The following is a 16444-nucleotide window of genomic DNA, read 5'->3' on the forward strand; positions in this document are numbered from 1 at the left end:
AACTACCAGTCCACAAGCCCTCAAGACTTTAGTCAGATTCCAGCTTGATAAAAGAGTAAAAGCATTAGATTAGCCTAATAATTCATTATTGTTTTCCCTTTGCCAAATACCCACAGAGGGAAATTGAGAGAGAGAGAGAGAGAGAGAGAGAGAGGAAGAGAGAGAGAGATCACAAAGAGAAACAATTAACTTGCACAATGGCATGAAAAAGTAGAGAAAGAGTTGATAATGAAAAAATGCCTACTTAAACTAATATTGCACATGCATATTTTTAAGATTTGTGGTATCATGAAAACATTCTCAAGAAAGGAAACTGAGAGTTTAATATCAGCAGACTTTCTTGAGAAGGCATTATCTTTGTCTATTTGTGATGCTATAACAAACCTGATTGGATAATGTGTAAAGAACAGAAATTCATTTGCTCTCGGCTCAGGAATCTGAGAAGTCCAAGACTGAGGCATTGGCTGCTGATGAGGTACTTCTTGCTTCATCCTTACATGGCAGAAGGCAGAACAAGAAAGAATAAACCCATTCCCACAAGCCCTTTTTATAGCAACATGAATCCATTCATGAGGGCGGTTTCCTCATGGCCTAAACACCTTCCTAAAGGCTTCACTCTCAACACTGTTGCATTGGGGATTAAGTTTTTAACACATGTATTTTGTTTGTTTTTGCTTTTTGAGATAGGGTCTTGCTATGTAGTTCAGACTGGCCTCAAACTTGCTCTGTACCATGCTGGCCTCCAAATCAGGATTCTCCTACCTCAGCCAGTCTCCCTCATGCTGGGATTATGGGTGTGCACAAGCACACCTGCTTTAACACAAATTTTTTAAGGCACATTCAGACCATAGCTGATATTACAAGGACATAGTTCAGGAAGAAGTTGTGTTACCCTAAAAGGAATTTCTGAAATGCAAGAAGAAAAGGATAGTGAGGTATATCTAAAGTATTGTTTAGATCCAAAGAAACAGTCTAAAACACCAAAGAAGTGTAGTTTAAGAGGAATAAAATAAAAATCTAGACACAGATCGAATCTTGGTCAAGAATAATGTAAAACATGCAAAAAGGAGTGATCACAGTTAAAACCCCAAGTTCTTCAGTATTTTCAAAGGGTTATGAAGACTTTAGATTTCATTAAGTGAAAAACACATGATGAAATTCCAAGGCCTTTGTATTTCATTACATAGATGGGCACCATTATCTGGAAGATGACTAAGAAAAAAGAGAGTAAGGGATGACTTGGTCAAGCTGTGGAAACAGCCAAAATGCCCCACTACAGAAAAATGGATTAAGAAAATGTGGTATTTATGCACAATGGAATTTTAGTCGGCCACAAAGAATCAAATTTTGTCATTCACAAATAAATGGATGGAACTTTAGAACACCATCTTAAGTGAAGTTAGCCAGGCTAACAAACAAATGCAGTAATATTATTGGACATGGATCACACACTAAGGGGAGAACATGCATGGGAGGGATAGGGAAAGGGAAGGAAACCTAAAACTTGAATGTGATTGATGGCAGAGGCCACTGTGGGAAGGACACTAGGAAGGAGTGAAGAGGTCAGGTAGAGATGAACCAATGTGGGTTGTAATACACACATGCATGGAAGCAATGCTAAGAATTTCTCTGTATAGCTATCTTTATTTCAAACTAGCAAAAATGCAACGTTTTTCTTGTTATGTCTTATGTTTTCTCTTCAACAAAATCAGAGAACAAGAGGGCAGAAAAGATTTTTCCTGGAAGTGGGGGGAGGGCAAATAATGTATACACATGTAAGTAAATGTAAAAACAATAAAATAAAATAAAAACAAAGTGACTTTAAATTTTTTTTAAAAAAAAGAGGTGGCTTGGGGCAGCCACCAAAACACCGTATCACATGTAGCTGCATAGTAAATAATATATTTGTCAGGTTACAAAATATTAAGCATGTAGATGCTTCCTGACAAAAGGACAAAAAAGTGTAATAGACATAGACACTTTAATATTGCTCTTGCTATGTGTGGATGATGGACAACTGAAGTAGTTATTATACTAGTAGAGAGTGATGTATTTTGAGAAAGATGTATGCACCTGTAAGTTCCTATTAATTCACATTTCTCAGAAAATAAATGTGAACATGAATCATTTGAAAGTTTCCTAGTTAGGTAGAGAAAAATGATTTTCGTAATAACTAAACTAATAGAAGAAATTGTCAATAAGAAACATATAATAAATGATAAAGAAGTGAAGCAATCACCACCAAAACCAGAAAATATTCCTCAGAGATAGGAAAACTCCTCATCCAAAATCAAAACTCCATGCAGTAAGAGTTCATCCTATATTTTCAGTCTTACCTATTCCATTGTTACTAGCTGACATGGATCATTTTTTCTCTCTTTTTTTTTTTTCAGTTTTGCTATTTCTTATCTTGTGTATTTGTCTCAATGAGTTTAAGTGGCTAAACTATTTGCTTAGAATTCAGGTGTTTTTCTTAACAGATTATTTCTGGCTGACGCTGTTCCTGTCACATATTGTTGAATTCCAAATGCCCCCCTGAAACATAACCATGAAAGTAATTTCTTTCCTATCCTCATCAACACTTCAGATAGTTAATAGCTTCAGGCACATGTTGTAAAAGAAGTTGCTGAAGAAGGGAACTTGAAGTGAATTTGGCATAGAGTCACGGATGGTTCTAAACACATGGATGAAGTTATTTACTTAAAAATTTTCTTGTCGGTCTGATTTGGCTATATTTTCAAAATTGACACATACTATGCTGTAGACTTCTATTTTCACTAGCTGAGAAACAGAACGATTACAGACTTTTGCATGTTATGCATTTTTAAATATCACCAAGTTAAACTTAGATTTTGATTCCATGCCCAGGACCAAGTGGAAAATCTCCATCTTCAATAGTTCCTATTATCTTGTAGTCACAGGGCTACATACTGTATTTCTTCCATGAGTAAAACTCCCACTTGGAATTCCAAGCATTGCATAAGCATTGGAGTATTCATATCATATGTAACGCAGTAGGCCTTCATATCCAAATCAGATATTTCCTCTGCATGATATTATTCTTAGCAGTTAAAACTCTTAAAATCATACTTCAGAATAATCCAACATTTAATTCATCCAACAAATATTTATTAAACACCTACTTCTACTATCAGTATCACAGTTATAACTACCACTTTATATAGTTCTCTATCTTCTTTAAATTGCTTTTACAAACCTCATCTCATGAAACTACTAAGTGAAATTGTCCACTGCCTTGAAGGAACTTAGAGTTGCATAAAATAGATTAAACTAATTACCAGATATACTAGTCTTTAAAGTTCTTGTCTATTGTGGTACTGCTTACTTAGTATTTTAGATGATTTTGATGAATTGAATGGCTCATCTTGAGTAAAAGATTCATCTGCATAAACGTATATTTATATTTCATTATACTGTATTCTTTTTATAATATCATTTTAATATACATATGAATAAATGAATAAACAATTAAAAACAAGGAAATTCAATGAAAACATTTTAAAAACATGTCAACTAAATGCATGACATACCTTGAAGCATGCCACATTTAAAATGTGCTCTATTTTTTAAAATGCTACTTTTGTATGCCACAAGTAAGATTTGGTTCACAGACCATGGTTGCTTACTTTTATGCTAATGAAATAGTTCTCAAAGTTTGGCTAGAGGACATTGGTAACTATAGTGGTCTCTAAAATGGTCTTCATAACTTAGAATAATAGAACTGCTGAGTTTGCAGGCCCTTCAACCACTGATCTGATTCACCCTCCTAGCATAATTCAATTTCTCTTTATACCTGTAACATCTTTCAACATGGTGGTCTTTACATGTGTTTTGATTTCAGTAGTTCATAACATTTTTTTAACAGGCTGTACTACTATGTTCAAAATCATTTTTCTTCATCATACAATGTTTCTTGCCAGGAGATTACAGTAATCGTCCCAGTGGAATGTTCATACTGTATTTATTTCATCTGCATGGTATTCTTCTTAATAGTTAATTCTCACCATGTATAACACGTAAAGGTAACAGAATAAATAAAAATTGAAAATGCTGCTTCTCTGATAATATTCATGGATCTTAAAATGTGCATTCATCAGTAGACAAGTAAATGTCATGGTTTCAAACACCAGAGGAAAGACTCTGCCTACCTATCGATGTGACCATTCAAAACCTGAGCAGTACGATAATTACAGTGAAGTGTTTGAAGATTTATACCTTTCCCTTAGTAAGTATTTGCCCTTCATATTTCAATCATAAGAATATAATTGAGCATTTTTTACCTGATCTAGTGCTTAAAATTTTGCATGATGAAAGATTTAAATTTTTCCATTCTAATTTTTTACAGTTGAATTTCAAACTGCATTCTATTAAGCACATCTCACTTAAAATAAGAAAATTCTTAGGTACTATAACTTGAATCTATTTCTTTTGTATAGCCATTCAATTGTTTATGTCTTTCTCTGGAAATGACTTGTTAATTTTACCCCAATCCCAGTTATGAGTTTCACTTAACAATGAACATTAACTATTGGATAATTATCTTATCCTTTTACAAGATATATATATATATATATATATATATATATATATATATATACTTCAAGGGTTTTTTTCTCATATAACATAAAATACCAAGGCATTCATTAATCATTATTAAATCCAGTCTTCCTTTCTTCTTTATTAAATTCAAAAGACAAATCAGCTAACATTTCCCTCCACTTTGGCATGCATCAATAAAGTACATTATTATGAGGTATTCTTAAATAATATATCTTCATAAAACAATATAAGTGGAGGGTTAAAGAAAAATAAGGAAAGAAATTGGAACCATCTGGATATCCAAAGTAAAGAAAAGTTTTGCTAATGGTTGTCATGTCCATGTTACAAAAATAACATTGTATGGATTTCTAAATGGATGGAAAAAGAGAGAGAGCCCTCAAAAAGTTTTAGAAGAAGACAGTTTGGAGTGAAGTAATGGCACAAATAAAATCATTCATCAGAGCTGGACTGAGGAGAATAGAGACTCACACTTCTTGTGTCAGCAAGGATTAAACATACCTCAGAGACAACCTGCTTGGCCTCAGGAATGGAAATACAACTACGTTCCAAGGAGGAGGGGTCCCTGGGAAACCTACTTGAACGGGGTGAGGGGGAAAACACCCTTTACTGACTAGTGCCTAAATCAGCCTGATGAATTGGGAAGAGTAGAGATTCCATGAAGGAAACATATGAATATATGCATTAGAGAAAAGAAGGAAAATGGGGGGAAATAGAAAGAGGAAGGAAGGAAAGGAGGGAAGAACGGAAGGAGGGAGGGATGCAGGGAGGTACGAAGACTTAATAGACATTCAAAGCTCCTTCTCCCTCATCTATGAACATTACCTACAAGAAGCAGCATTGTTAGAATCTCATTTCAACAGATACTTGAGCATTCATAAATAAATTTGAAATTAATTACAAATCAATTTTAGAGCTGTTCTCCTAACAATACAAGCATTTTTTCCTGGCTTTTTATCTTTTTCATAAAACCGGGAAATAACCAGACAGGCTATATCTTCTCTTAGACTAGGGAAGGTGACCCAAATGATTTTTTTTTAAGCCTAACCAAATCGTCACTCTCCAGTTTTGCCTATTTCAGCATCAAGTTGCCCAGCATGCTAGAATACTTGTTTAAAGAAGTGTATCAATCTCAGAGAACTATATGTATAGTTTACCTTGAAGTCAATTGAAAACAGAATATTCCTTATTGATTTTGCCTGCTTGGCTGCTGTATGCCGTCAGTGGGGCTCACATGGATGTAAATAGAATGAATCAACTTCTTGCTGGCTCGGGGCCTCCTTGAGTCATGTGAAGTAGTTTTCTGATTCCTTTATGTTGAGGCACAGCCAGGGAGACAAGAGTGCTACTGTCTTCTATTGGTGCACAAAGTTACCTCAGGCTATGCAGGAAAATGCTTTTTTCTTATTTTTAGACCTGAATCAGTCTATGCCACTAAATGTATTCTTGTGAATACAGATAGCACTTTGTTGTGCTCATGGGAAGGCAATGGAGTAACCTGTTTGGACACAGCTGCAGGCCACCTGTAGAGAAAGTCAAATTACGGAGAGACCCCACTGTTCTTTGCACTAATGCTTTTTGTATTGTTGTTTGACTTTTCCCCCTCTGTCGATGTATCTTTTTCAACTAGGGAGTTTGGGAGCACATTTTAAGGCCTTCTGTCCCTTTAAGGCATCTAATGATTGAAAGGACTCTAAGATTTGAAAGGCTGTAAAAACTCCCCAGTTACCAGTGAATGATGGCAATACAAAGAATCTTAAAGCTGTTAAGACTGAAGTAGTCTTCTTACAGATTTAGTTTGTTTGGTGAACTTCCAGCAGCAGTTCTTACAAGGTTCTGTTCAGATATTCCCACCTATCTGTGCTGCTTCTCCTTATAAAGATTTATCATGTTCTCAGTGGAAAATTAGACATCCATACTAGCAGTTACTACACTTAAGGTGAGGGAAAAAAAGAAAGTCTAAGGAAAAAATAAAAAAGAATAATCTCCTCCTCTTCCTTTCCTCATCTACCAATTTGAAGCTTTAAAAAAGAAACCCATAAATGAAATATCAACATTACCCATAAATATTAAAGGAGGGAAATGCACAAATAAAACTTGTTTCTGGAAATCTTGATTTTGGCTGAATATCAAAAACCATTTCCTGACAATAAGATCCATTAGACTACAAAATAATCTCTCAAAGTAGTGGTTGAATTGCATACAAGATTTAGCATTTAAGGTTTGACTGAAGACAGCCACAGATAGATAGCAAGCTCAAATGACCAGGATTATTCAGCATTTCATGGCACAACCTCTTTTAAGCCTAGTTGTTTCTCTTGTTTTTGCTCCTTTGATTGAAAATTCATATTAGAGTGCAGGATTAGAGTGTTCTAATATCCACCATCATGAATCCTCATAAGCTATTTGAGGTAACTGGGATCAAATTGTATGTACCCACCATGTACACTGTTCTTCAAGCAGAAAAATCATTAATTACTCTAAATCCAAAGTTTCAGATTTCCAGTGTTTACCAAGCTCTAAATTATCCCAGTAAAACATCTTGCAGTTACAAAATCCAATCTTTTGATTACTAAAATTTTGTCAATATAAACTTATATACACAAAATGCCCTTTCAGGGAAATCATCGCATCTAGATAATAGTGAGAGGTTATTTTAGTTTTAATATATGCATGTTATTAGACCTAGGAAGTTCTATAGAATTAGAGTAGAATTTGCTACAACTACATAGTGTTATTCAAAAAATTTTAATTCTATAATATGTGGCATGTATCCTGAAAGGTCTATTTTTTACTTTTCTCTAAATGTTCTACTTTTTTGCCTTCTTTTTTAGTAAAGAAAAAAATGGAGTAATGGTAAAATATTTTGCAGTTTTTATATTTGTTCCACTCACATTTTCTTTAATAGGCAATAGCAACTAGCTGGCAACTGAGGCCAACAGATTAAGTGACAGGGCAAAATATGAAGGCAAGAGTTCCATGTCCACCATGGTTCCATGACTGGACTATCCCACAAAAACAAAAAAACATGTTTCATGTGGCATTCTCTTCTGCTGTATATCAACTATATATAGTGGATCGCTAACTATAGACCCAACCCAAGTAAAGAAATAGTGCTGTACAGAAACAAGGCATTCCTAGAAGCATGAGACATAATACCTCATGACCAGTTACTGGGAGTTCAAAATTGGAAACAAAACAGGTACCAGAAAAAAAGAAGAAAAAAAAACATAAATCTTCCCATGCTAATGGTTATACCAAGGTATTCTATCATAAAGCTGATTCATGATGGTTGAAGTAAAGAGCATTTGACTTCCAGGATAAGAAGATGGAACCAATGGGCCACAAGGAGCCAATAAAGACCTACCTTAGAAGCATTCATTTGTACCTTTTAAATGACCTATGTTTTAAATTTGACATGGTGTTTTACCGTTTTCATCCTTGTATGTTTTCTTCATAGCTCAACATAGACAGAGTTTTCCCATTTCAATGGAAAGCTAATTTAAATGGCAGAATTAAATAGCAGCCGTGATGCTATTATCATGGCACAATAAAAAAGAGCACTTGATTCAAAGTCTTGGTTTAAATCTTGGTTCTCCTGTTCACAATATTTGTGTAGTAGTTTCATTGACACTCTCTAAATGTGGAAGACACCTAATAACTTTTTCTGAGGGTTTTGTGATTATGAAATGAAATACTGAATCTAAGACTGTTTGTTATCTGTAATGCACTATTCAACATTATCTATTATTATATTTGCTTCAATAAGTAACTCAGTAAAGATCATTTCTGAAATTATTCAGTTAATTATCTCTTTAATACCCCGATTTGATTTCTGTGAGCACTCAGCCCATATGAGAGTAATTAAAAGTGAAATGGAAAAGACACCAAAAATTTCTAAAAATCCTTATTTGAACCATTTTATATGGACAACCTCTATCTTTTGTCAGATTGTATATGAGACATTAGCATCCAAACTTAAAACCTATTTTATAAAGAAATTTCCAGTGCCAGAAATACTACATGGTTTTGGTGTAAGTAAAGGTGTACATTTTGCTCAGGGAAAAGTCTAAAATTTGGACCGCTGCAGGATCTGACTACATGTATAAGAAGCCAAAGAACCTGTGATCTCACCTGCCTCACTCCTGTGCATTTCCTCCTCCTACCTCTCTTGTCTGGTTATGATCCTGGCCAAACATGATGGATGGGGAGGCTAAAATGATACCTGCAAAATGATTACAGATGAAAATGGTAACTAATATTAGTTTTGACATAATACAACAGAATTATAACTATATACATAACCATATCTATATAAACTATCCATGTTACATTTCTTTGCATGACTTTCTTCTTTCCAATAAAATGTCAAGTCATTTTTAGTTTTAATTTTCACAAAATTTGGAAATGATTTTCTCAGACATCATCAACAATTATTGCAGATACATTTCAGTCATACTGCTTTAATTTGGGAAGAGAAATAATACCAAAATTCTACCTTTTCAGTAGAGAAGGATCTACGCGGACACCTCAAAGACAGGACCAGAGAGTCTTACTTAGCAGAAATGTCCAGATCACACTCCTTTCTCTGTTTTACCTGTGAACTTAGGACACTTGCCAGAGAAACTTTGCTTCTTAGGGCAAATGACCCTGATAATGTAGAACTCAGACACTTCTTATGATTTTGTAAACATCTATGTTTTATCAAAAGCCCTATGAATTATTAGTCATTTAAATGTTAGCTATTTATTGTTTTTCCCGATTGCTTTTTCATTTTAATTGCTCCCATTTCCTGTCCTAACCTTAATGTTTCAGAGAAAAGAAGCATCTCACAAAAGAGAAAGAGTGAGATCTTTCATTTGTGAACTGCAAAGCTTCAGAGGTCCTAAACTGACCAGTACATTTGTGCAAGGCTTTGGAATGCTGTTTTGCAGTTTCAAAAGTGATCATACTTGACTTCCCAGAATTTTCTTTTTTTCTTAATGCCTGAAGGATGCCACAAGAACAAGGGTAGCCTTGTTAACAAGTAGCAATCTCTGGAAAACAAGATAGAATTTGGATATAAATCATCATTTCAGCTCACAAAGCTATGTTCTCCACCCCATTGAAGGACTTCATTTACATCTAAAATGGTTAATACAGATCTCCACCAGAACTCATAAGTGGAGGAATGCAGCTGCCATGTGCTTAGTGACTCCGAGGTTAGGGAAGAATGACACCACCAACTTTAAGCATATTATCATGCTGACAGAGAGGTACCTTGTTTTCTCTTCTGTAGATAGAGCAAGGATTGTGCTCTCTGTCTTGTTTTTGCCTTCCAAAGAATACCTTTCTCCCTCCCTTCTTAGCAGCTGCAATATGAAGGGTCGAAAATGTCACTTCAACTAATGATGAATGATTCTTGACCTCTGGACAGCTTACTCTGAATCTTATGCAATTCTAAATTGATAGGAAAGATCCTAACTCAAAAGACTTTGGTTGTTTTGAATTGTTTCAAGGATGAATTTGTGTAATATAGTAGCTTTCCTATTTTTTTGTTTTTGTTGTTATTGTTCTTTGTGGGTGGGGTAGTTGCTGGATTTGTGCTCTTGTAAGCAAGGTAAAAGACAGAGTGTGCTAATATTTTTATGTGTTTGCTCCTGTGAGATTAATATCTTTTCATACTAGAAATATTGTCAGTAAGCAGAACCAGTTTGTGAAAAAAAAATTCTCAAAAGGGCAAATGGCCCACATGTCTTTGTTGTTTTTATTTGAATATAATTAATTATGTAAAGCAATAGTTAGTGGAAGATTAACAATTAGTAGATTCTGTCAAGTAGTCACACGGAAATTACTAACTAATTGAAGGACTGGTCCTCTATTGTGTCAGAAAGCAGTGCTGAGTGTCATTCTTTTTATCTTTTTACTTTGTTGTTTTCACAGATCCCCTTTTTTCCAAGATGTATGTTTCACAACAGACTAATAAATAAATAACCCTGGTTGTAATTTCATAGCATGCAAAAGGGTTTGAAATAAAAACACCTGTTTTAATTAGCATTATGGTTTGTTCACTTTTTTAAAAAAAAGTGATAATCCTGATGCAGTTAGCTGACATTTTTAAAGCTTTGAATTTCCATCTGTATTTTATATTATGATGTTTCAGGATTGTCATGAGTTAATTATGTTAACTTGGGAAGCACTGCTTGCATTTAGAATGAAAAACTTCAGCTTGAATAAACAGAAAAGCAGATGCTATCTTTCTTGTCAATTGCTTTGTTGTGGGCTGCCTTGCAACTTTTCATGTATTTCTGGATCTAAAGGGAAGTGTAAATCTTTATTTATTTTAAGTTTTACATAAACTACACAATTTCAGTATTATGTTTTGGCTGTATGTGTCTTGTGTATCTTTACATGTACAGCTTTCTTGCCCCCAAATTCAGAAATCCATAGTCAAATTATCTCTTCTTTAATTCTTAATTTGTTTTGTTGTGCCTAGACATTATGGAGATTAGTGCATAATGCAATTTAAGAATAAGACAACTCTACTGGCTCAATCCACTCTTCAGTTAATTTTTCTACCACCTTTTTGTTTTTGCATATCAACCTTTTAAATGGTAGCAAAATATGTGCAGCATCTGGGCACAACAAGGCAAGTTAAGAATGGCATAGGCACTCTAAGTAGGGATTTCCATGCTTTTGTGAGTTTAATGTTCCTTTAACATAGAGAGCAGCTGTGTTTATGTCAATAATTACACATTGAAATAAATGCATGTTCATGTGTTTTTGTATAGGATTAAGGATGTTAGGGATGGCCTCACACAAAAGATTTTTGTCCCTCCCATACCTACCCTTCTGGTAGAAGGCTTTCTAGCTTCTACAAAATTCAAAACCAGGTTATATTATTTTGAGGTTCTGTAATATTACTCTGGGCAACTGGCTTTCTACGTTTCAACACACAATACTGAATAGATATGCTTATAATGTTCTGTTTTCCTTCTTAGACACATCTATCCTCTACTCTTCACTGTTCTGCTCAGAACCCAGGATCTAATATGTCATGACTAAGGCCCTCTTGCAAAATTCTCCCAACTAGTTTGGGCCAATGAGAAGTACCTGCAGCATAGCAAAGGGCAAGAGACACTGCAAGAATGCTTTGATTGTTCATGCTTAATAGTCACATTAGCATCATAGGCAATAAATGTACCCATTCACAGGAAAGTAGATTGCTCTAGGCAAGATTCCTGGAATGTGAAAGCTTCTTTTGAGTTTTAAGGAATTGATAATCTCCTAACCAAGAACTACTGTTAAAACAATTATTATGTGTCAGTCAAGAATAAAAATAAAACAGGAAAAATTAAGAATTGGTATGATAGGTTACAACAGTTTAGGTCAAGAATGAGCAAGAAACAAAAATGGTTACAAAGCACAGTTCTTGTTTGGGAATAGCAAGTCCATCAGTTTAATGGGAGCAGACTCCCAGGGTCTGAGTGAGGTCAAATTTCAAGCCTAATGGTAAGTTAGGGCCATGGAACTAAACACTTACTCTTAAAATATATGACAAAGGTATGTTCAGTATATAAATATAAATATATGTCCCATGGAGGTTTATTTGAGTGCCTTAATCACACATCCAAATTAACGTATGCTGTTCTACTACTTAAAAATAGCTCTGTTCAGTAAAGGAAATGTAACCTAGATTTTCATAATGTTTATAAGATAATTTTATGCCTTGAACCAGCATTCATAATTTAGTACTGCCTTCCTAAGCTTTTTGGACCAAGACAGAGAGGTATAAATCGGATGGGTTTTTCTGTACTTGACCAACTGTAATTTGATAGCAAAAGTACTGTTGTCAGCTTCATTGTTTAGACATAACTATTGAGCATGGAACAAACCAATACACGTGTTTCATGTCTCTCAAATTTAGGTATGTTTTGCCTTACAAAATTTACACCGCAGTAATTGTTACTCATTGCAACATATCACATTGCTTGGGTTAGTAGGGGCTGTGGTCTTCAGCACAGATAATTTGAATTGCAGACCACATGTGACTTGTTCAGTATACTTAAGATTAATGCCACTCCATTAGAGACAAGTCACTAGTGGACATTACCTTGTCAAACAAGCCGATTTGTTTCCATTGGAAATATGTTATTAATGTAGCAACCCATGTTTGCTAGATATTTCCTTTAAACCATGATCTCCAGCAGTTTGCTTATAAACCTCTTGAAGAAAACAAATCATTCTCATTTCCCAGACAAAAATTTGAATAATACCTTTTCTCTTCTTGCTTTATATGCTTCCATATGATTGCTTTCCTCCCTAATTGGTTTAGGCAACCTTGCAAAACTATTGGGAAATGAGAAATTAGTATTATAAACTTAGCTGTGACACTAACTTCCTTTATGAACTTGGACAAGTTACTTAATTTCCCCAGTACTGCCATCCTCACTTATAAACTGATCAAACAGCAAGAATCTTGTTTGGTTTCTATGGAAGTTAAATACATTCATGTATGTAAAGTGCCAACCAAAGTGACTGGCATATGGTAGATGTTAATGGCTTTTGTTGTTATTGTTGTAGTCGTTATATTGCTGTTTTACTAATATTATTACTTAACTTTCACTTCTATGCTAATTCTCAAATTCATCTATCCAATTTTTCCTTTGCTAAACTCCATACTCAAATTTCCAAATATCTTCTTGACATTGCCACATGGAAATGTCATTAGCAGCCCCATACTAAACTCACGGGCGTCTTCAGGGCAAAAACAAATTGAAAAAAGAAAATGAAAATTCTGGCTAATTTTTCTCAAGTATCCTATCTGAGATAAATGCATCAGGACAACATCCATTCTGGCTACAAACAATAGTTTTATTGGATCCTATCTTCCTTCTCTCATTCCTACTTCCAACTGTAAGGTTTCACACGCTCAGCCTCTTCTCTGCATTTTTAAAAACTTAGTTACAGCCTTCATGGTGTCTAGCCTGGACTACTGTAATAGACTCCTAGCTAATTTGCCTGTTAAACCTCAACTCTCAAATGAGTCATTATTGTTCAAACAAACTTACCTTCACAGAATACAGTCTAGATGGTACTTCTCCACCAAAAAATTTGAAGGTTCTCTTATTTCTAATGAACACTAAACCTCTTCTAATGGCAAATAAGGCTTTTTACTGACCTCTAAGCTAAGATCTAATTATACTTCATAATCTACCTTACACTAGACCTAAAGAGGCCTCTTCCCAATAATCAAACTTTGATATATTGCACATCTCTTTACTAGAATACTGGTTCTCAGACTTTAACATGCATCAGAATCACCCAGAGGACTTGTTAAATCAGAAACCCTTAGTGCACTTCAGAGATTCAGATATCTGGGACTTAAGTAGGTCTTGATCATTTGCATTTCAAATAATGTCCTAGGTGATGCTAATACAGCTGGTTCTGGGACTATATCTGAATAACCATGGTTTAGCACATCCTTCTTTATCCATCTCAATCCATCAAAATCCTATACATTCATTACTGCCCTTGCTGTCAGAATGAACCAGTCTATACTTCATGGTAGTGAAGGCATTAAAGTTTCAGATTGTCTTCATCCATTTTATGCTACTGTCATAGAATACCACAGACTTAGAAATTTTAAATGAGCAGATATTAACTGGCTCAGAATTCTCGAAGCTGGGAAGTCTAAAGTCAAGGTGCAAGCACCTGGCAAGGGCTTCTGGAAGAATCTAGAAGGGCAAAGAGAGAGCAAAGGGGACAAAATGCACCCTTTTCTAATGGCATCAGTCCCATCCATGAGCGTGGAACACTTGTCTTAATATTATCTGATCTCCTAATATTATTACAGTCACAACTAAATCTCAATATCCGTGCTCACTTCAGCAACACATATACTGAAATTGGAACGAGTCAGAGATTAGCATGGCCCCTGCACAAGGATGATAATGAAATGTGTGAAGTATTTCATAATAAACAAATAAATTTCAGTATGAGATTTGGAGATGACAAACATTCAGATGGAGTCAGATTGCCTGGACTTTGCCATTAAATACCTGAATGCATTTGGACAAGTCCCTTAATCTCTGAAGCTACATTTCCCCATCAGCAAAAATGAACTATAACAGTACCTACCACACACATTCGCAAGAGGATAAAATGAATTAATGTATGTGACAGACCTAGAACAGAGCTTGAGAAGGGCTCAGCTATTATTATTATTATTTTCTAGTTCATGCTTTTAACATAACAACCCACTTAGGTACATTATGATGCTTGGGATTTGTAGGCCTAACTCCTTTTTCTAGATGTTAAGTTCCTTGGAAGCAGAGACCACATCTTTGTGAAGCCCTCAGAAACATAGCTCTGAGTTTAGCACTTTATAGAAATCCAGTAAAACATGTTTTAATTAAATTGAGATTGAGGAAAGATTACAAAGCAGTGTTAAGTAAGTAAAAATCTTCTAAACAATAAACAAGTCATTCATTTCTTTTCACTTCATCATAAAGATGAATAAAAATGAGGTCAATTACTAATAATACATTAAAAATGGGTTTTCCACTTCCTTTGAGTTTTCTAAACTCTATAATTAAAGTGACTTCAAATTGGAAGATTGTAAGGAAGAAATTAATCTTATTGGTAAGTAAAAAAGCAAATCCCATGGTTGATGATAGATATGACCTGTTAGCGATAGTTACACTTTCATACTTTTCTTTCTTGCAATCAGCATGTGGAGACCAACATAATCCAATTAATTGTAATTCCCTTTTGTAGAGTCAGTAAAGTAATGCATGATACTAAAACACCATTGAAGTCTTATCACCAGTCAGATATGGATTCTCATTTTAAAACTACCAGCAGGTCTTTGTAAACTTCTGGAAAATACAGTATTTTTACTTCCTTGAACTTATAACAAATGTGATACAAAATAATTGGTCTGTGAACTCTAATCCTTTACACATTCTATACCACAAGTTTTCTAGACTCTTGAAAATCTAATATGTAATAATTTTAGCACTATACCTTTTTGTATCTCTTTTATTGTCTGACTTTCTTTAAAATAATTTTGTTACAGTGAACTGTAACTTAACACACAAGAGTCTTTCAACTGAGCTTCTCACTGATTGTGTCTCTTTGACCACACTACCCCTCTTTCATACACTCACTCTGATCCATCCTTCACACTGCTGCCAGACACTTCTTAAGACTGTCACTGTCCTGCTATAGTCATCCAATTTCAATCATAAAGACCTTTGTGCTCCACCCTCTGCCTCCTATCCCATTCTCAGGACTCTGAGATATGAAATTTATGCTTCTGTGTTCTCCAACAACTTATGGCTTCCCAAATGCACTTTGTTCTTTTATCCTTGGTGTAACTGCTACATCTACTTGCATTGTTCTTTCTATACCACTTCCCTTCCTCTCTTCCAACCCGTCCTATATTCATTCACTAGACTACTCATCATTGAAGACAATTATAATGTGATACTTCATCTGGAAAGCCTCCTCTGACCTCATTTTCTTCTTTGCCATATTAGTCTACACAGAGATACGACATTTATCATGCTCTATAATCATTTTGTGTATTTGCCCAATTTTCTGTGTGATGCAAGATATTTGAGGATAGGAGCTATAGCTTTTTTCTTTTAAGTTTTTTTAATCTCAGTAAGTACAACATACTTAGCATATTTGAGTTCAAATATTTGATGAATGAATAATAAGTGAATGAACAACCTACTTATGTCTTCAATATTAGTTACATATTATGCAAGAGAAAGATGAACAAAGAAGAAAGCAAAAATTATGTTCTGTGTATGGACATGTGTCTGTTGTCATTATCATTGGTATTTGCTAAATAGCTTCTACTGTCAAACGAGGTTAA

General features: G+C 34.7%; 1 protein-coding gene and 1 non-coding gene across 4 annotated transcripts in view; both read left to right on the forward strand.

The window, feature by feature from the left end:
- Arhgap15 (Rho GTPase activating protein 15) overlaps positions 1-16444 on the forward strand; it is a 586717-nt gene that overhangs the window by 427854 nt on the left and 142419 nt on the right. The gene's annotated exons all lie outside the window — the stretch shown is intronic.
- Positions 14436-14539, forward strand: LOC141422841 (U6 spliceosomal RNA). The gene has a single exon (XR_012447560.1). It is a non-coding gene; the product is annotated as a U6 spliceosomal RNA (small nuclear RNA).

Source organism: Castor canadensis, chromosome 4 (genome assembly GCF_047511655.1).
Source record: "Castor canadensis chromosome 4, mCasCan1.hap1v2, whole genome shotgun sequence".
Taxonomy (NCBI): Eukaryota; Metazoa; Chordata; class Mammalia; order Rodentia; family Castoridae; genus Castor; species Castor canadensis.